Source organism: Balaenoptera musculus, chromosome 2, assembly GCF_009873245.2.
Source record: "Balaenoptera musculus isolate JJ_BM4_2016_0621 chromosome 2, mBalMus1.pri.v3, whole genome shotgun sequence".
Lineage (NCBI taxonomy): Eukaryota > Metazoa > Chordata > Mammalia > Artiodactyla > Balaenopteridae > Balaenoptera > Balaenoptera musculus.
In genome coordinates this window covers 139,705,260-139,720,102 of record NC_045786.1, presented here as the reverse complement: position 1 = coordinate 139,720,102, position 14,843 = coordinate 139,705,260, and the positions used below count along the sequence as shown (strand labels likewise).

General features: G+C 39.9%; 1 protein-coding gene across 5 annotated transcripts in view; it reads right to left on the bottom strand.

Annotated features, from left to right (window-relative positions):
• The window catches only part of FUT8 (fucosyltransferase 8), a 316,618-nt gene extending 306,314 nt beyond the window's left edge, over window positions 1–10,304 (bottom strand). The window contains exon 1 of one of the 5 annotated variants that reach the window (XM_036844116.1): window positions 10,179–10,304. The gene's annotated coding sequence lies outside the window, so the exon portion shown is untranslated. Of the gene's footprint in view, window positions 1–8,930; window positions 9,370–10,178 lie in introns of those variants that run through there. The other 4 variants (XM_036844119.1, XM_036844115.1, XM_036844118.1 and 1 more) reach the window with 4 other exon arrangements.
• Window positions 10,305–14,843: the final 4,539 nt, after the last annotated feature.

Below are 14,843 nucleotides of genomic sequence, written 5' to 3'. Positions count from 1 at the left end.
GTACAATTTTCCAAGACTGAACCAGGAAGAATTAGAAAATATAAACAGACCTATCAAAAGTAATGAAATTGAAACTGTAATTAAAAATCTTCCAACAAACAAAAGTCCAGGACCAAATGGCTTCACAGGCAAATTCTATCAAACATTTAGAGACGAGCTAACACCTATCCTTCTCAAACTCTTCCAAAAAAGTGCAGAGGGAGGAACTCTCCAAAATTCTTTCTATGAAGCCATCATCACCATGATACCAAAACCAGAAAAAGATATCACAAAAAAAGAAAATTATAGACAAATATCACTCATGAACGTAGATGCAAAAATCCTGAACAAAATACTAGCAAACAGAATCCGACAACATATTAAAAGGATCATACACCATGATCAAGTGGGATTTATCCCAGGAACGCAAGGATTCATCAATATACACAAATCAATCAATGTGAAACACCATATTAACAAATTAAGGAATAAAAACCATATGATCATCTCAATAGACTCACAAAAAGCTTTTGACAAAATTCAACACCCATTTATGATAAAAACTCTCCAGAAAATGGGCATAGAGGGAACTTACCTCAATATAATAAAGGCCATATATGACAAACCCACAGGAAACATCATACTCAATGGTGAAAAACTGAAAGCACTTCCTCTAAGATCAGAAACAAGACAAGGATGTCCACTCTCGCCACTATTAGTCAACATAGTTTTGGAAATCCTAGCCACAGCAATCAGAGAAGAAAAAGAAATAAAAGGAACAAAATTGGAAAAGAAGAAGTAAAACTGTCACTGTTTGCAGATGATATGATACTACACATAGAAAATCCTAAAGATGCCACCAGAAAACTACCAGAATTAATCAATGAATTTGGTAAGGTTGCAGGATACAAAATTAATGCACAGAAATCTCTGGCATTCCTATACACTAACAATGAAAAATCAGAAGAAGAAATTAAGGAAACAATCCCATTTACCATCACAAAAAAAGAATAAAATACCTAGGAATAAACCTACCTAAGGAGGCAAAAGACTTGTACTCAGAAAACTATAAAACACTGATGAAAGAAATCAAAGATGACATAAACCGATGGAGAAATATACCATGTTCTTGGACTGGAAGAATCAGTATTGTGAAAAAGACTATACTACCCAAAGCAATCTACAGGTTCAATGCAATCCCCATCAAATTACCAATGGCAGTTTGTACAGATTTAGAACAAAAAATGTTACAATTTGTATGGAAACACAAAAGACCCTGAATAGCCAAAGCATTCTTGAGAAAGAAAAATGGAGCTGGAGGAATCAGGGTCTCCGACTTCAAACTATACTACAAAGCTACAGTAATCAACACAGTATGGTGCTGGCACAAAAACAGAAATATAGATCAATGGTACAGGATAGAAAGCCCAGAGATAAATCCAAGCACATATGGTTACCTAATTTATGACAAAGGAGGCAAGAACATACAGTGGAGAAAAGACAGCCACTTCAATAAGTGGTGCTGGGAAAACTAGACAGCTACATGTAAAAGAATGAAATTAGAACACTCCCTAACACCATACACAAAAATAAACTCAAAATGGATTAAAGACCTAAATGTAAGACCGGACACTATAAATCTCTCAGAGGAAAAACACTCTTTGACATAAATCACTGCAAGATCTTTTTTGACCCACCTCGTACAGTAATGGAAGTAAAAACAAAAATAAACAAATGGGACCTAATGAAACTTAAAAGCTTTTGCACAGCAAAGGAAATCATAAACAAGACAAAAAGACAACCCTCAGAATGGGAGAAAATGTTTGCAAACAAAGCAACAGACAAAGAATTTATCTCCAAAATATACAAATAGCTCATGCAGCTCAATATCAAAAAAACAAAAAACCCAATTAAAAAATGGGCAGAAGACCTAAATAGACATTTCTCCAAAGAAGACATACAGATGGCCAAGATGCATATGAAAAGAAGCTCAACTTCACTAATTATTAGAGAAATGTAAATCAAAACTACAATGAGGTATCACCTCACACCAGGTAGAATGGCCATCATCAAAAAATCTACAAACAATAAATGCTGGAGAGGGTGTGGAGAAAAGGGAACCCTTTTGCATTGTTGGTGGGACTGTAAATTGATACAGCCACTATGGAGAACAGTATGGAGGTTCCTTAAAAAACTAAAAATAGACCATATGACCCAGCAATCCCAATATTTGGTATATACCCTGAGAAAACCATAATTCAAAAGGACACATGCACCCCAGTGTTCACTGCAGCACTATTTACAATAGCCGGAACATGGAGACAGCCTAAATGTCCAATGATAGATGAATGGATAAAGAAGATGTGGTACATATATATACAATGGAATATTACTCAGCCATAAAAAGAAACAAAATTGGGTCATTTTAGAGATGTGGTTGGACTTAGAGTCTGTCATACATAGTGAAGTAAGCCAGAAAGAGAAAAACAAATATCGTATATTAACACATATACGTGGAATCTTGAAAAATGGTACAGATGAACCTATTTGTAGGGCAGGAATAGAGCAGTAGAGAACGGACATGTGGACACAGGGTGGGCAAGGGGAGGGTGGGACGAATTGGGAAATTAGGTTTGACATAAATACACTACCATGTGTAAAACAGATAGCTAGTGGGAACCTGCTTGTATAGCACAGGGAGCTCAGCTCAGTGCTGTGACGACCTAGGTGGGTGGGATGGGGGGGATGGGAAGGAGGTCCAAGAGGGAGGGGATATAGGTATACAAATAGCTGATTCACTTCATTGTACAACAGAAACTAACACAACCTTTTAAAGCAATTTTACTCCAATAAAAAAACAAAAAATATATATATACACACACACATATACAATAAATAAATAAATAAGAAAGAAATATCTGAAACTTATAAAAAGAAAACAAAATATTTTGCCTGGCTTAAGCTGTAATTTTAAAGAACAGATTTTCTCAAAATTACAATCTTTTGCCATTTGGTAACTGACTGAATTAAATAGTTATTCACAAAACTCAAGACACACAAAAAATAACAATCTCTACTGAATACATCTCTTTCAGGTATAAGTACAATTCCATGTGTTAAAGAAATCGAATCAGTCAGATCTCTAATGATTAGAGTCCTAATTATCAAACATACACTTTCTCCTTGTGAACTTTCCACAATAACTGGCTTAAATCTGCTAAAACTACTGCCATGAATGGAGAACACTGCTGTTCATTTTAGTTTCAGAGCTGGTTCTCTTCAGTGGACACAGGTTTTTATTGTTTGTGACTTTTTTTTTTTTTTTTTTTCATTATGTTTTTGCAATGAGGGACACGAAGAAGGTGAAGAGATATTCTAAAAACAATTCCTTGTATTCAGAAACTCCATAGATGAAGACTCCATAGATGAAGACAGAAATAACAGAGGAGGCATGAGACTGCATTCCAAGAACCTGGAAGAAGGGATTACCATATACGAAACAGTAAGTAGAACAATAATGTGACTGATACAGGACCCTTAACAATGAACCAACATCTCCCATACCCCTTTTTATACGGAGTTACAAAATCATTTTTAATAAATAATATTGAACCCCACATCAACTGAATTTCTTCAAGTCTCTTGCCTACTGCTGCAAAAGAAAATGAAATCATTATAATAAACTTAATTGTAACATAAAAGCTAATGTTGTACTGGGAAACGTTCTATGAACTCTAAGGAAAAAAAACCCTACAAAGATGGTAAACTCCCACATTTTCCACCACTGTTGGGAGAGGAAAGACAACAAACAGGGAGAAGAAGGAAGTGGACGGAGAGGAAAAAACTGAAGAAGAAATCTCCCTCAGCTCCAAATAAGGCAGGCTCATCAACCAGTACACCCCCTCTCTCAACCCCCCTCCCTTCACTGACTGTCCCAAAGCTACAAACTATATTTTTCCACCTTTACTACTTTATCAAGATATTACAACAAATTATATTTTAAAAATTATACAAGTGATTTTAGAAACTAGATTATGGAATGTTAAGTTATTTAATAACATTGGTATGCTTTTACAGTTTGATGGTTTGTAAATATCATTTTTTTTTACTACAGGCAAATTTACTCTGGCTCTAGGTATTAATGGCATATTAAATGGCATTTATCTCATCTAAGGGATATAATGTAAATAACCAGCCATAAATTACTATAAATTTAAAACTCATTCATGGTTCATTAACAGTCTTAAATGAATATTTACAGACACAAAACAGGTTCATTTTAGTTGTATATTTGAGGTAAATCAAATAGAACAATCTCCCATTTTCACTTTACTTTTGTTCATTTATAATCAGAAAGTTACAGCATTTAAAGTTCATATCATGTAATGCTTCTCATAACTCAGACTGTAAAATAAACATGAGCTTAATTTCCCATTTACATCTAAGATTAGTATCAACACTTTATTATTTATTTTGTAATGTGAACTTTATTTACACTAACCAGTCACAGAGGCTGTGACAAGTAGAAATGCTAAGTCTGATCTTCTTAACATAAATGTTAAGTCACGTTTACTCAGTTTATCCCTGAATCAGTTTAATTAAAAAAAAAATCCAAGTTCTAAGATATAACAAATATAGGGAGCATTTCAGTAGTGATCTCCAAAGTTTTATTCCAGTGCTTTAATGAAGAGGTTATACTACAGACCAGTGCAAAAGAGAACGACGGCAAAGGCAAGTTTGAACTACATCTGTACTAGCCTTATATTGATATAATTTGTCAATTTTTTAAAAAACTTAAAATTCAAAACACATTTCCCCTTCGCATGTCATTTTCTCACAAAAAAACTATCACAAAAGATATTTTTTAAATGTAGTAAATGAGTGTGGTATTGGGTTTTAGCAAATAAAAGTCTATTTTTTTAAAAACGTAAATGAAATTAACCCTATAGCTCTACTTTCTGTAAAGAGTATGAATAACTCTTAGATTGAAATACATGGCATAAACCCCTTGGGCCCTTATGTGCTCTTCTTCCATTAAAAAGAAAATCTACAGTATTGTATAGTCTAAGCTATATGTTTAGAATATTGTACAGATTGATATAAAGCCATTTAATCAAAGAAGAAAAAGCTATGCCAAGTGAATGATATGATTCATTTTATTGGTTTGATTCCTAATTATTCCAAGGAGAAAACTGTGGGATGATGGAGGGTGGCTGGAGAAGGGGAGATGTAGGCAGAAGAGTAGAATGTAGAGAGAAAGGAAGGTTGAGACTTGAGACTAATCTGTTTATATATATATATATACCTATATATATATATACACATATATATACCTATATATATATATATACACATATATATACCTATGTATATATATACATATATATATATCTTAAATGCATACACATCCCCCTATAACATTCTTCTGTTCGGAATTTTAAAAGGGTTTTTTTAAAAAAATCAGTTGTAAACATCTCTTACTTTTAAACATGTTTTTCTCATTATAACAAACTACAATTTAATAACAATTCAAACTGCAAAACCATATACTATTTGGTACAGAAATATAAGCCAGAGAATCATCAAGAGGAGAACAAAGGGAAGTCTTGTAGCAGTCCTCTAAATCCTACACCTACTATACTACTGTTGACTGCAGAAGACTGGAAGTTGATGTTTCATCTGAAAAGCACCAATAGGACCAGTACTGAAGCAGAGTAGAAAATTACTATAAAAGCAATACTTCTGGTTTCAGAGTTGTTTAGAATCTTAGTTTTGTTTTATTTTTAAGTAAAGAAACTTATTTACATGTTTATTTTTATATTTACTCTTATGATTATGAAATGAAAACACTTTTCTTTTGCTTTTATAAATGTGCTATAATATGAAATGGGTGTGTTCACCATTTAATTAAACCAAGAGATTTACTAAAATGTACTTTATAGTAAATCAAAAATAATCATTAAAGAAATGAAAAAAGATATATAAAAATATTCTAGAATGTCTTATAAAACTGATTAATTTACAGCATTAACCCCTTAAATATAGTAAACACCTCACTATTCCGTATCTTACAGATATTTTAATTTTTTTCAAAGAATCTATTTTTTATTTTAGCAGCACTGAAATTCTATTTACACAATGAAGAGCAATGGCGAACAACCAACCAAACCACTACCCTCAGAAAACGAAATATTCCATTGATTTTAATATACACACTATCAATTCTACCCTTGAATTTGAAGAATATGTGAACTGTGAGAAGTAAAATCAAAATCAAACTGATTACAGTTCAAAAACCTAAATAAAGTGCCATAGATCAAAAAATAACTGCTTCATATTCAAAGGCACAAGTTCAACTTCACAGATCCTCTGGACTCACTGCATTATACTGCAGGAGAGAGAGGTTAAGAAGTGACCTTGGGATCCTGCTCTCCAGATGTCTGAAGGACCCATTTCTTTATTAAAAATATCTCTACTTTTGATAAATACCTAGCTTACTACACACTTGATGTCTTGGCTCTTATAAGACTCTACTTGAAGCTCTTTTGAAATTTTAGGACTGTAGATATTATAAAGAAAAAATTTAAGAAGATGCAACATGCACAAAGGGTCAACATATACTCCTTCCTTTCTGATGCAATGCACAAGAAGGTTAAGAAACTACTATCATACACCCTTAAGCTTGGGGGCATATTTTCAGAGATTTTAGATGAGAAATTCAATAAACGTTACACATTTACTTCCCATTATTTCAGATCATGAAAGAAATTTTTAACTAATTTGTAATATAATATATATATATATATGCTCCACAAATAACTATCTACAGATATACATCCATATAAAAATTCCCTTATTCTTTTAACTAAAAATTAAGTTTATGTTTCTTCTGGTCATAAAAATCCAGTTTGGGGTGTTTTAAAAGTTCAAACATATATTAAGCCATGCTTTGCTTTGGCACTAGCTCCCCCTCCAGACCAACCTACTAATATAACTGCACTTAAAAAAATAAACAAGTAAGAAACACAAGTTTTTCCAAGCCACTAGCAATTTCAAAATTCACCACTTTTAAAGACACTCCAATTCCTTAAAATAACTAGTTAAAATTCGTAACCAAACACTGTAGAATGTAATCAGAGGAACTGTTTTTTCAATTCCATATGTCTCAAATAAAACTGACTTGTAGGAAAACAACTTCAAGTGACTTTCAATTTAAGAACATCCTAAAATACAATCTATATAATGCTATATTTTATGGAAATTATTTTGAATCACTAGCCTAATAAACCACAACATACTCTTCATGTTAACTCAGTACTTGATCAAAGACACATTTTGCATGTTTCTGCAATCTATGCAACTTTCATTCCAGCTGTTCAGCAATTCAAGAATTCTCAGTTTATAAAGCAGGAAAAGGAAAATTCATGCCTCCAAACCATCCTTCTATGTTCCTTAAATCCTATTCATTTCTAAGTCCCTGCATTTTTACATACTAAGCTGTAAAATCACAATTTCAAATGTTTGAATTCCCACCCTATCCCTACTATTGTAGTAGTTATAAATCAAGTAATTAAGACTCTCTATATACATTTTATGGTATATTTCACAAGGTTAGCAATGTATGCAGCCTTATTATACGGCATAGGATTTTAGGTTAATTTTAAGTTATTTTGAAGAAGAGAGAATACAGCTTATACTTCAGTAAAACTCTATAGTGCTGCAAATTTCTCTCCTAAAATGTTTCTTATATGATGCACCCTTTAAAAGAAGTATGCATAAAGACAAAATTTAATCAAGAAAATAAATATGCACTTAACCCCAAGAATAACAGGGGGAAAAGAAACTATAATTAAACCTTGCCTGCAGTTTCTAAAGAGAGCCAAGCCAAAGTTCAATCAGTTACTTGTGATGAGTTTAATTGTAAACTGATAGAAAACTTTTGTAGAAATTTGGTCTGCGTTCCCTTGAGGTTTGGGGTTTCTTTAGGAGATTCTGGCTTTCCCAGGTCCACTTTCTTTAGTTGGCTTAAGTCAACTGTAAATTAATTCAAACATGGCAAGAAGAAACAACACCTCTCCCTGCCTCTATCCAAGGCCTCAATCAAAAGTCTAATATACAGCAAAACGCTAAAGCTCACCAGGGATAAATGTTAACCATGACACTGCCATTTAACTTAAGAAATACACTGCGTCTCCGACGTTCTGTGTGGCTGAGGATTGCAAACCCCGCTGTGAGAGAAAAACAGGTGCTGCACACGACAGCCCACTCACTCTTGCAGGACAAACCTTTAACTAACAGGGACTCATTTAACCTTCCCAAATAAGTTTAGATACTCTAAAGCCGCAAACTCATCATTTCCACATCAAACGGGGGTGCAGCGGCACTCACACCGTGCAGTGCCCTGGCACTGGCCCCTCGCCTGAAGCGGATCTTTGCACGGGTCCACTCCCCGATTTCCAGCCGAAGAACCCCTCACGAAAGCCCCTAACGCACAGGCATGCTCTTCCCCACTGTCTGTGACAACATGGAGCGAGTTGCTGGCGAAAGGGTAGGCAGGTGTAGAGGAGAGAAGAGGGGACACCTCCCACCCCCGCCCCCATCCCTTCTCCTCTCCTCGGCTTCGGCCCCTTCCCTAACCAAGGATGCTTGACGCCGAGGGCAGCCGCCGCGCCGCTCCACGTCCCGGCCGGGGCGGCAGGCGCCCCTAGCCCCCTGCCCGCGCCCCCCGGGCAGCGCAAAGGGACCCACCAGAGGGTCCCGGGGTCTCCCTCCCCACTTTCCCCGGAGCCGCTGGATAAGCAGCAGCAGTGGCAGCAACAGGCCCGGGGGTTGCCTGGGGAAAAAGAGCAGCGACGGCCGTCAGGCACCTCCCCGGAGCCTCCTGAGATCCCGCGCTTGCCCAGCCCCAGACCCCGAGACGTGCGGGGCCCGGCTCCCAAACGCCCCCTTACCCGAGGCGGGAGCAGAGGCGGTCTCCGCCGTTCCCCAGTCGCCGCCGCCGCCGCCGCTACAGCCCTCAGCCGCAGCTGCCCCGCGTTGGGGTAGTGGGAGGGGTGGCTGGGTGGAGGATGCTATTCCCGACTGAAGGGAGAGGAAGAAACGGAAACAGGAACCGCCGCCGCCGCCGCTGCTTAACGGAGCCTTCGGCGCCACTGACTGAGGGAGAGCGCGAGGCGGCGCGAGCCAAGCAGTCGCTGACAGCGCGAGACCGAGCGCGAGCCGGGTCCCGGGTGCGCGACCCCGAGCAACGCCGGCCCCATTCCGCAAGGAAAGGAAGGGGACGGGTCGGCCGGGGGCTGGGAGGGGGCGGCGGTGGGCGGGGGCCTGGAGCGTAGGGAAGCCGGCTACTCCGGTCGGCCGGAGATAACACGCGCACGCGCCGGAGCGGCTCTGACAACGAGCGCAGGCGGGGAAGCCTCGGCTACAGCAAGCGTGCGCGCGCGAATGGGGGCGCGCGCCCCTCAGCGTTCCAGGCTTCTAGGAGAAGGCGCGCATGCGCTGGCCGCTGCCACCTACGGGGACCCCGGCATGTGCCAGGGCTTCTCTCTGCCCCCTTCTCGCCGCGCCCGTTGATAACGTAGCCGCAGCATCCACCGCCCGGCTGAGTTGCGGGCTACAGCGGGACCCGGAGACTTCCAGCAGGGCAGCAGCTGTGCGCGCGGGCGCCGGCTCCGACACGAGCGTAGGCCGCCCTCTACCGCCTGAAGGCCGGAGGCTAAAGGGGGCGCGAGTGCAGCCGGGCTCTCCACTCCCGGGAGCGCCACCTCCGGGGAATGCCGTATTCTCTACCGCCGGGAAACGGACCGGCCCGTGCCAGTTCTGCCCGCGGCCCTAAGGAGCACTGGTATTGGAGATGTGGAACAGGCTCCTTGCTACTTTTCAGGAGTGATCGCTGCTGCTCAGCCCCTGCAGCCCAGGTCTGGCCGCTCCGCTGCAGCTTGCAGCACGATCATAGAATGGCATCGCAGCCACATGCGACTAGCGAAGCCCTGTTTTATCTTGTGAGAGCTGGTCTTCCACATTCGCCCCGACAGAAAGATCCACCCCCCCCCCCCGCCACGAGGGCCCGAGTTCGGTGCCTGGCCTCTCCCCCGACCCACGGCTGCAACAGCCCCTCCGAAGCGGAAGTTTATTCAGTACGGGAAAGAGAACATGGGGCGGGGGTGGGGGAGAGGGTTTTTCCCTAGGATGCTTCCTACCCGCTCGGACTCGGGAAATTCCTGGCGCCCGCGATGCAGAGCAGTGGGCCGAAGAGCTAGACCAGTCAAGCCCAGACGGCGAGCTGAGCCGGGGGACCTGAGCGCGCAGCCCAGGCACACAAAGTAGTCGCGGGCCGAGGCGGGGGTGCCATGGAGGCCAATCAGAGACGCGAGCACGTGAGTGGAGTGCGAGCCGGCCAATCAGAGGGTGGGAGGATGAGCTTCCCGTACCGAACTCTTCCCTGTAGCCTGCGGACCCAGATCCCAAGCCTGGGGTGCAATACCTCGGGAAAGGAAATGGTGCTCTAAAGACAAAAAAATTATTTCTCTAGACTTGGGTATTTTTAAGTAAATGCCTTAGGTACTTATCCCAGAGCAAAGAGTGGCAGCCTTTTGCATGCCGCGTATGAAAGGATCACAGAAAAGAGACTTAAGAGGCAGTGGTCTGCCAAGATTGCAGTCTGCCTAAAAACACTAATAAATTTACGTTTATTGACACCTTTTTATAGGCCAGGAACGGTATTACAGAAATACAAATAAGATGCTGCTGATTCAAAGAAGAAAAAAGTTCCCTGTCCTCAAGAAGTTCAGTTTCCTCTGAAAGAGGTTTGCTGGACCTTATGACTGGTATTTATCCTCAGACCTTTAAACAAAAAGCTCTCAGCGAAGTGGTAGTTTCCAGTCATTTTTATGATTGTTATCTCCCTGTAAGAAGAGAAATTTGAGAGAAAAGTAGAGTGACTTATCTAAGGTCACACGAAAATATACAGGCAGAGCCAGAATGATACTCTAGCTCAGAGTTTAGACACCATCATTCAACCATCATTTATCTAACCCATGGTTGCTATCCTCCACTGAAGAGGTTTCTGCTCTAAGCTTATAAATTGAGCAAAATTCTGCTATAAGAGCCACATACTTTAGTTTTTGGAACTTATCAGAAATTTTAGGCTTATGCCATAGTAAGATAGATTAAGGCCAAAGTCTTGTCAGTCAAACTCTAGGTAATTTTTAGAAGTCAGAGATGAGGTGGATATTTACTTTTTAATTTAAACAGCACTTTAAAAAAATATTTTAGCAAGCATGTTTAACTTTATAGCTTACCTTGTATAATATTTTAAGATCTCCAACTTCAAAGCTTTAATTTACATTTGCCTCAAAACATCTGGGTTTTTTAATCTGGGCTTCATTTTTCCTCTCCAAAAACCTAGGAATTGAAATATTTATATTCTCTACCTCCTTCTGCTAAAAAAAAATTAAAAATAAAAAATTGTGTCCAAGGAATGTTCGTCTAGGATTTAGTGCACTTTAATAGGGTGGCATAATATATATTGAAACACCAAATAACTTTGGTGTCTCTAAAATATACTCAGAAACTAGTTCTTCAGCAATTCGGATTGTGTTCTGTTGAGTCAGTGTGCGGCACAGCCTCTGACAGAACACTGTTATCAAAGCCCTTTGCAGGACATGCCCAGCATGTAGATGCCACCTCAGAACTGGAAGTATCAGTTAAACAACTGATGTGTGAGAACCAATCTTTACACATTGAGGTCCAGGCCAATAATGAATTTCCAGAAAATTGCCAACAATTCCAGCTTTTAAAAAACACATTTCTTTTACTCTCACAAGAGAGATAATTACTGAAACTCTGCCTTCTTCTTGCTAGGTTAAATTTCTGACAGAGAAAATATCCCCAAAAGATTCTAAACATCTCTGGCCACCAGAAGACATCTCTGTCAAAGGCTGTTTTCTCCATAAGCTCCAGCCTCCCCCTCTGCTTCTAGGCCCTCTAGCTCTTCTTACCCCAGCTGCCTGCCTCTGCCTCTCATCATTCCTGTTTCTTATATTTGCCTGAGCAAGCAGAATTGCTCCACCACTTCCTCCACGGCTCCCTCACCAACTAGGTTTTACGCCTATCTCTGCTTATCTGAAAACTTACAGGCAAGTTCTGCTCAACAAAACATTGTACAGAACATTCTTCATGACATGTTGTACTGAGAACTAATAGAACCTTGTCAGTACATTATATTCTTTTTCATAAGCCTGCGTGAAATTCTTAGTCATCAACCAGAGCTGTGGAGTCTTGCGGATGGGGTGAGAAGGAATCAATCATTAGACAATGGAAAAGATCAACATGAAAGTTAGTGAGTACATGAGTGGCCATTTTATTGAGAGATTAGCTAGATCAAAGTTAATGAACTTGAATACTATCACATTTCCAAAATTTTGAACATTCATGTAGGAACTAGTTTGAAATTGACTACCATTTCATTAATGACTATAATAAAAATAATAGATGAGGTGTAATATTGCTGAGTGCCAGGCCCCATGATAAGCTCTTTACCTCCATTATTTAACTCTCAAATCAACCCTTTGAGGTAGGTCCCTTATTACAATGGTTGGGGGGGACCAGAGAGAAAGGTTGAAGAGGCTCTCAGGAGGTTCAGCAGCAGCTACTTACCAAATAGTTTAGAAAATTCTCCATCTCTGTCATTGTGGACCAACTGAATATCAGCCCTAGAAACATTCTTTTTTTTTTTTTTTTTTTTTTTTTATTTTATTTTTGGCTGCATTGGGTCTTCGTTGCTGCACACGGGCTTTTCTCTGCTTGTGGCGAGCGGGGGCTACTCTTTGTTGCGGTGCGCGGGCTTCTCATTGCGGTGGCTTCTCTTGTTGGGAGCACCGGCTCTAGGCGCACGGGCTTCAGTAGTTGTGGCACACAGGCTCAGTAGTTGTGGCTCACGGGCTCTAGAGCGCAGGCTCAGTAGTCGTGGCGCACGGGCTTAGTTGCTCCACGGCATGTGGGATCTTCCCAGACCAGGGCTCAAACCCATGTCTCCTGCATTGGCAGGCGGATTCTTAACCACTGCACCACCAGGGAAGCCCGCCCTAGAAACATTCTTAATAAATTTTAATTGCTCTTGTTTTCTAATTGTTGCTCTAGCTACGTTTTACTTAGAGGATTCCTTTTTGCAGCAAATCATCCAAAGGACAGCACTGTTATTACTACATGCAAAAAGGTGTGACCTTGAGATAATCATTTTAGCAATTTGGGCCTTAGTTTTCTCATCTGCAAAATAAAAGAGTTGGACTAGATAAACTTTAGTTGTTTGCCAGTTCTAAAACAATAAATCTAGCTAGTTTGATACACCATTGGCAGTAACTACAACAATGAAATATGGAAAAACCATCCATACTTTCAAATCCAATAAATATTTTAAGTCACTTTTGAGCCAACTCCTTAAATAGAAACTCTGTCTAACTACACCCACTCGTTAAAGAGCCAAAGCCAGTCTTTCCAATCAGAAGGTTAAATAAAGTGACTGATGTAAAGACTGATGAAACTGGCCAAACTATCCCTCCTTGTGACTTGCCTGCATGGCTGAAATTACTGTCTTCTCCATTTAGGATAAAGTATCAGATAGTTCACACTGTTGATTTCTTATTCAACATCTACTCCTGTTCCTTCCTTATTAACAGAGTTCCTTGTTTTTATTTTTATTTGTTTGTTTTTTAGGTAACCATCCAACCTCCAGCTACAGAAGGGCAACTCAATTAGTCTGAGTCAATCAGTAAATGAATTCCCTTGTATGGTAGAGACTCGTAAGGCTTACCCTGTCTTTCCAGGCACATACAGAGATTACATCCCTGCCACCCACCCCAACACTTGTAGTTCGGTGAACCATGTGACTAGTTATAGTCACTAGTCTATAGTGGGTTGTGGATAAAAGTGGTATGTGTCACTTCCAGATAAAACACCTAATTGCAAGTATAAGTCCATCTAGAGTTACTCTTCCCCAGTCTCAAGACCAGCATTGTTGAAGATGATACAGCCTCTGTCAACCTAGGTCCCCAAGAAAGAACAATGTGGAACAGCCCACCTCCCACCCTTATCAAGTCAGAATGGATATATAGTTTGAGTAAAAACTACACCTTTGTTGTTTAAGCTACTGAGATTTGGGGGGTTTTTTGTGTTTTGTTTTTATTGCTGTGTGACCTAGAATCTAAGTTATGCCAGGTCCTAGACTACCCTAATTATTACACCTGAAAACCACTGTAGTCCTGGGGTAAACTGGCCCCATCAACTGAAGGGAAGGATTTTGGGCCCATGCTTTGGGGAGAAGATTCTCTCTTTCCTACCATGTATGAACAGGTCAGCCTATAACCCAGATTGCCACTGGCAGCAATCTAACAACCACAAGAGGAACTAAACTTAGAATGAAGTCAACACACTAAGGATGGCAAACAGAGAGAAGAACACTTGAAGATATGATTGAGCGGAAGGTTATATCACTCCTGAAGGCTAATCTTCTGTGGACTTCTAAATCTGCAAAATAATTATTCTGCTTGTTTGTTTCTCCAAAACGCTGTAAGCAGAAAATACACCTTGAATATCGTTAATTTCATCACAGTTCCTAACACAGATCTAGCTCAAGAAGCAGTCAAAAATATTGGATGAATTAAAATTTTTTAAAATATAATAGCTCATACTCTTGCCTTCAGAAATAAAATATTACTTGCATTAACAAGGGGGAAAAGTAATTTGATTCAACTCAGTCTTTTTACAGGTGAAGAGAAGACCCAGGTACGTTACAAAATTTATGAAGTTCACAAAGCATTGTTACGGCAGAACTGAAGGGGAAAAAAAAACCTAATAATTGCTTCATC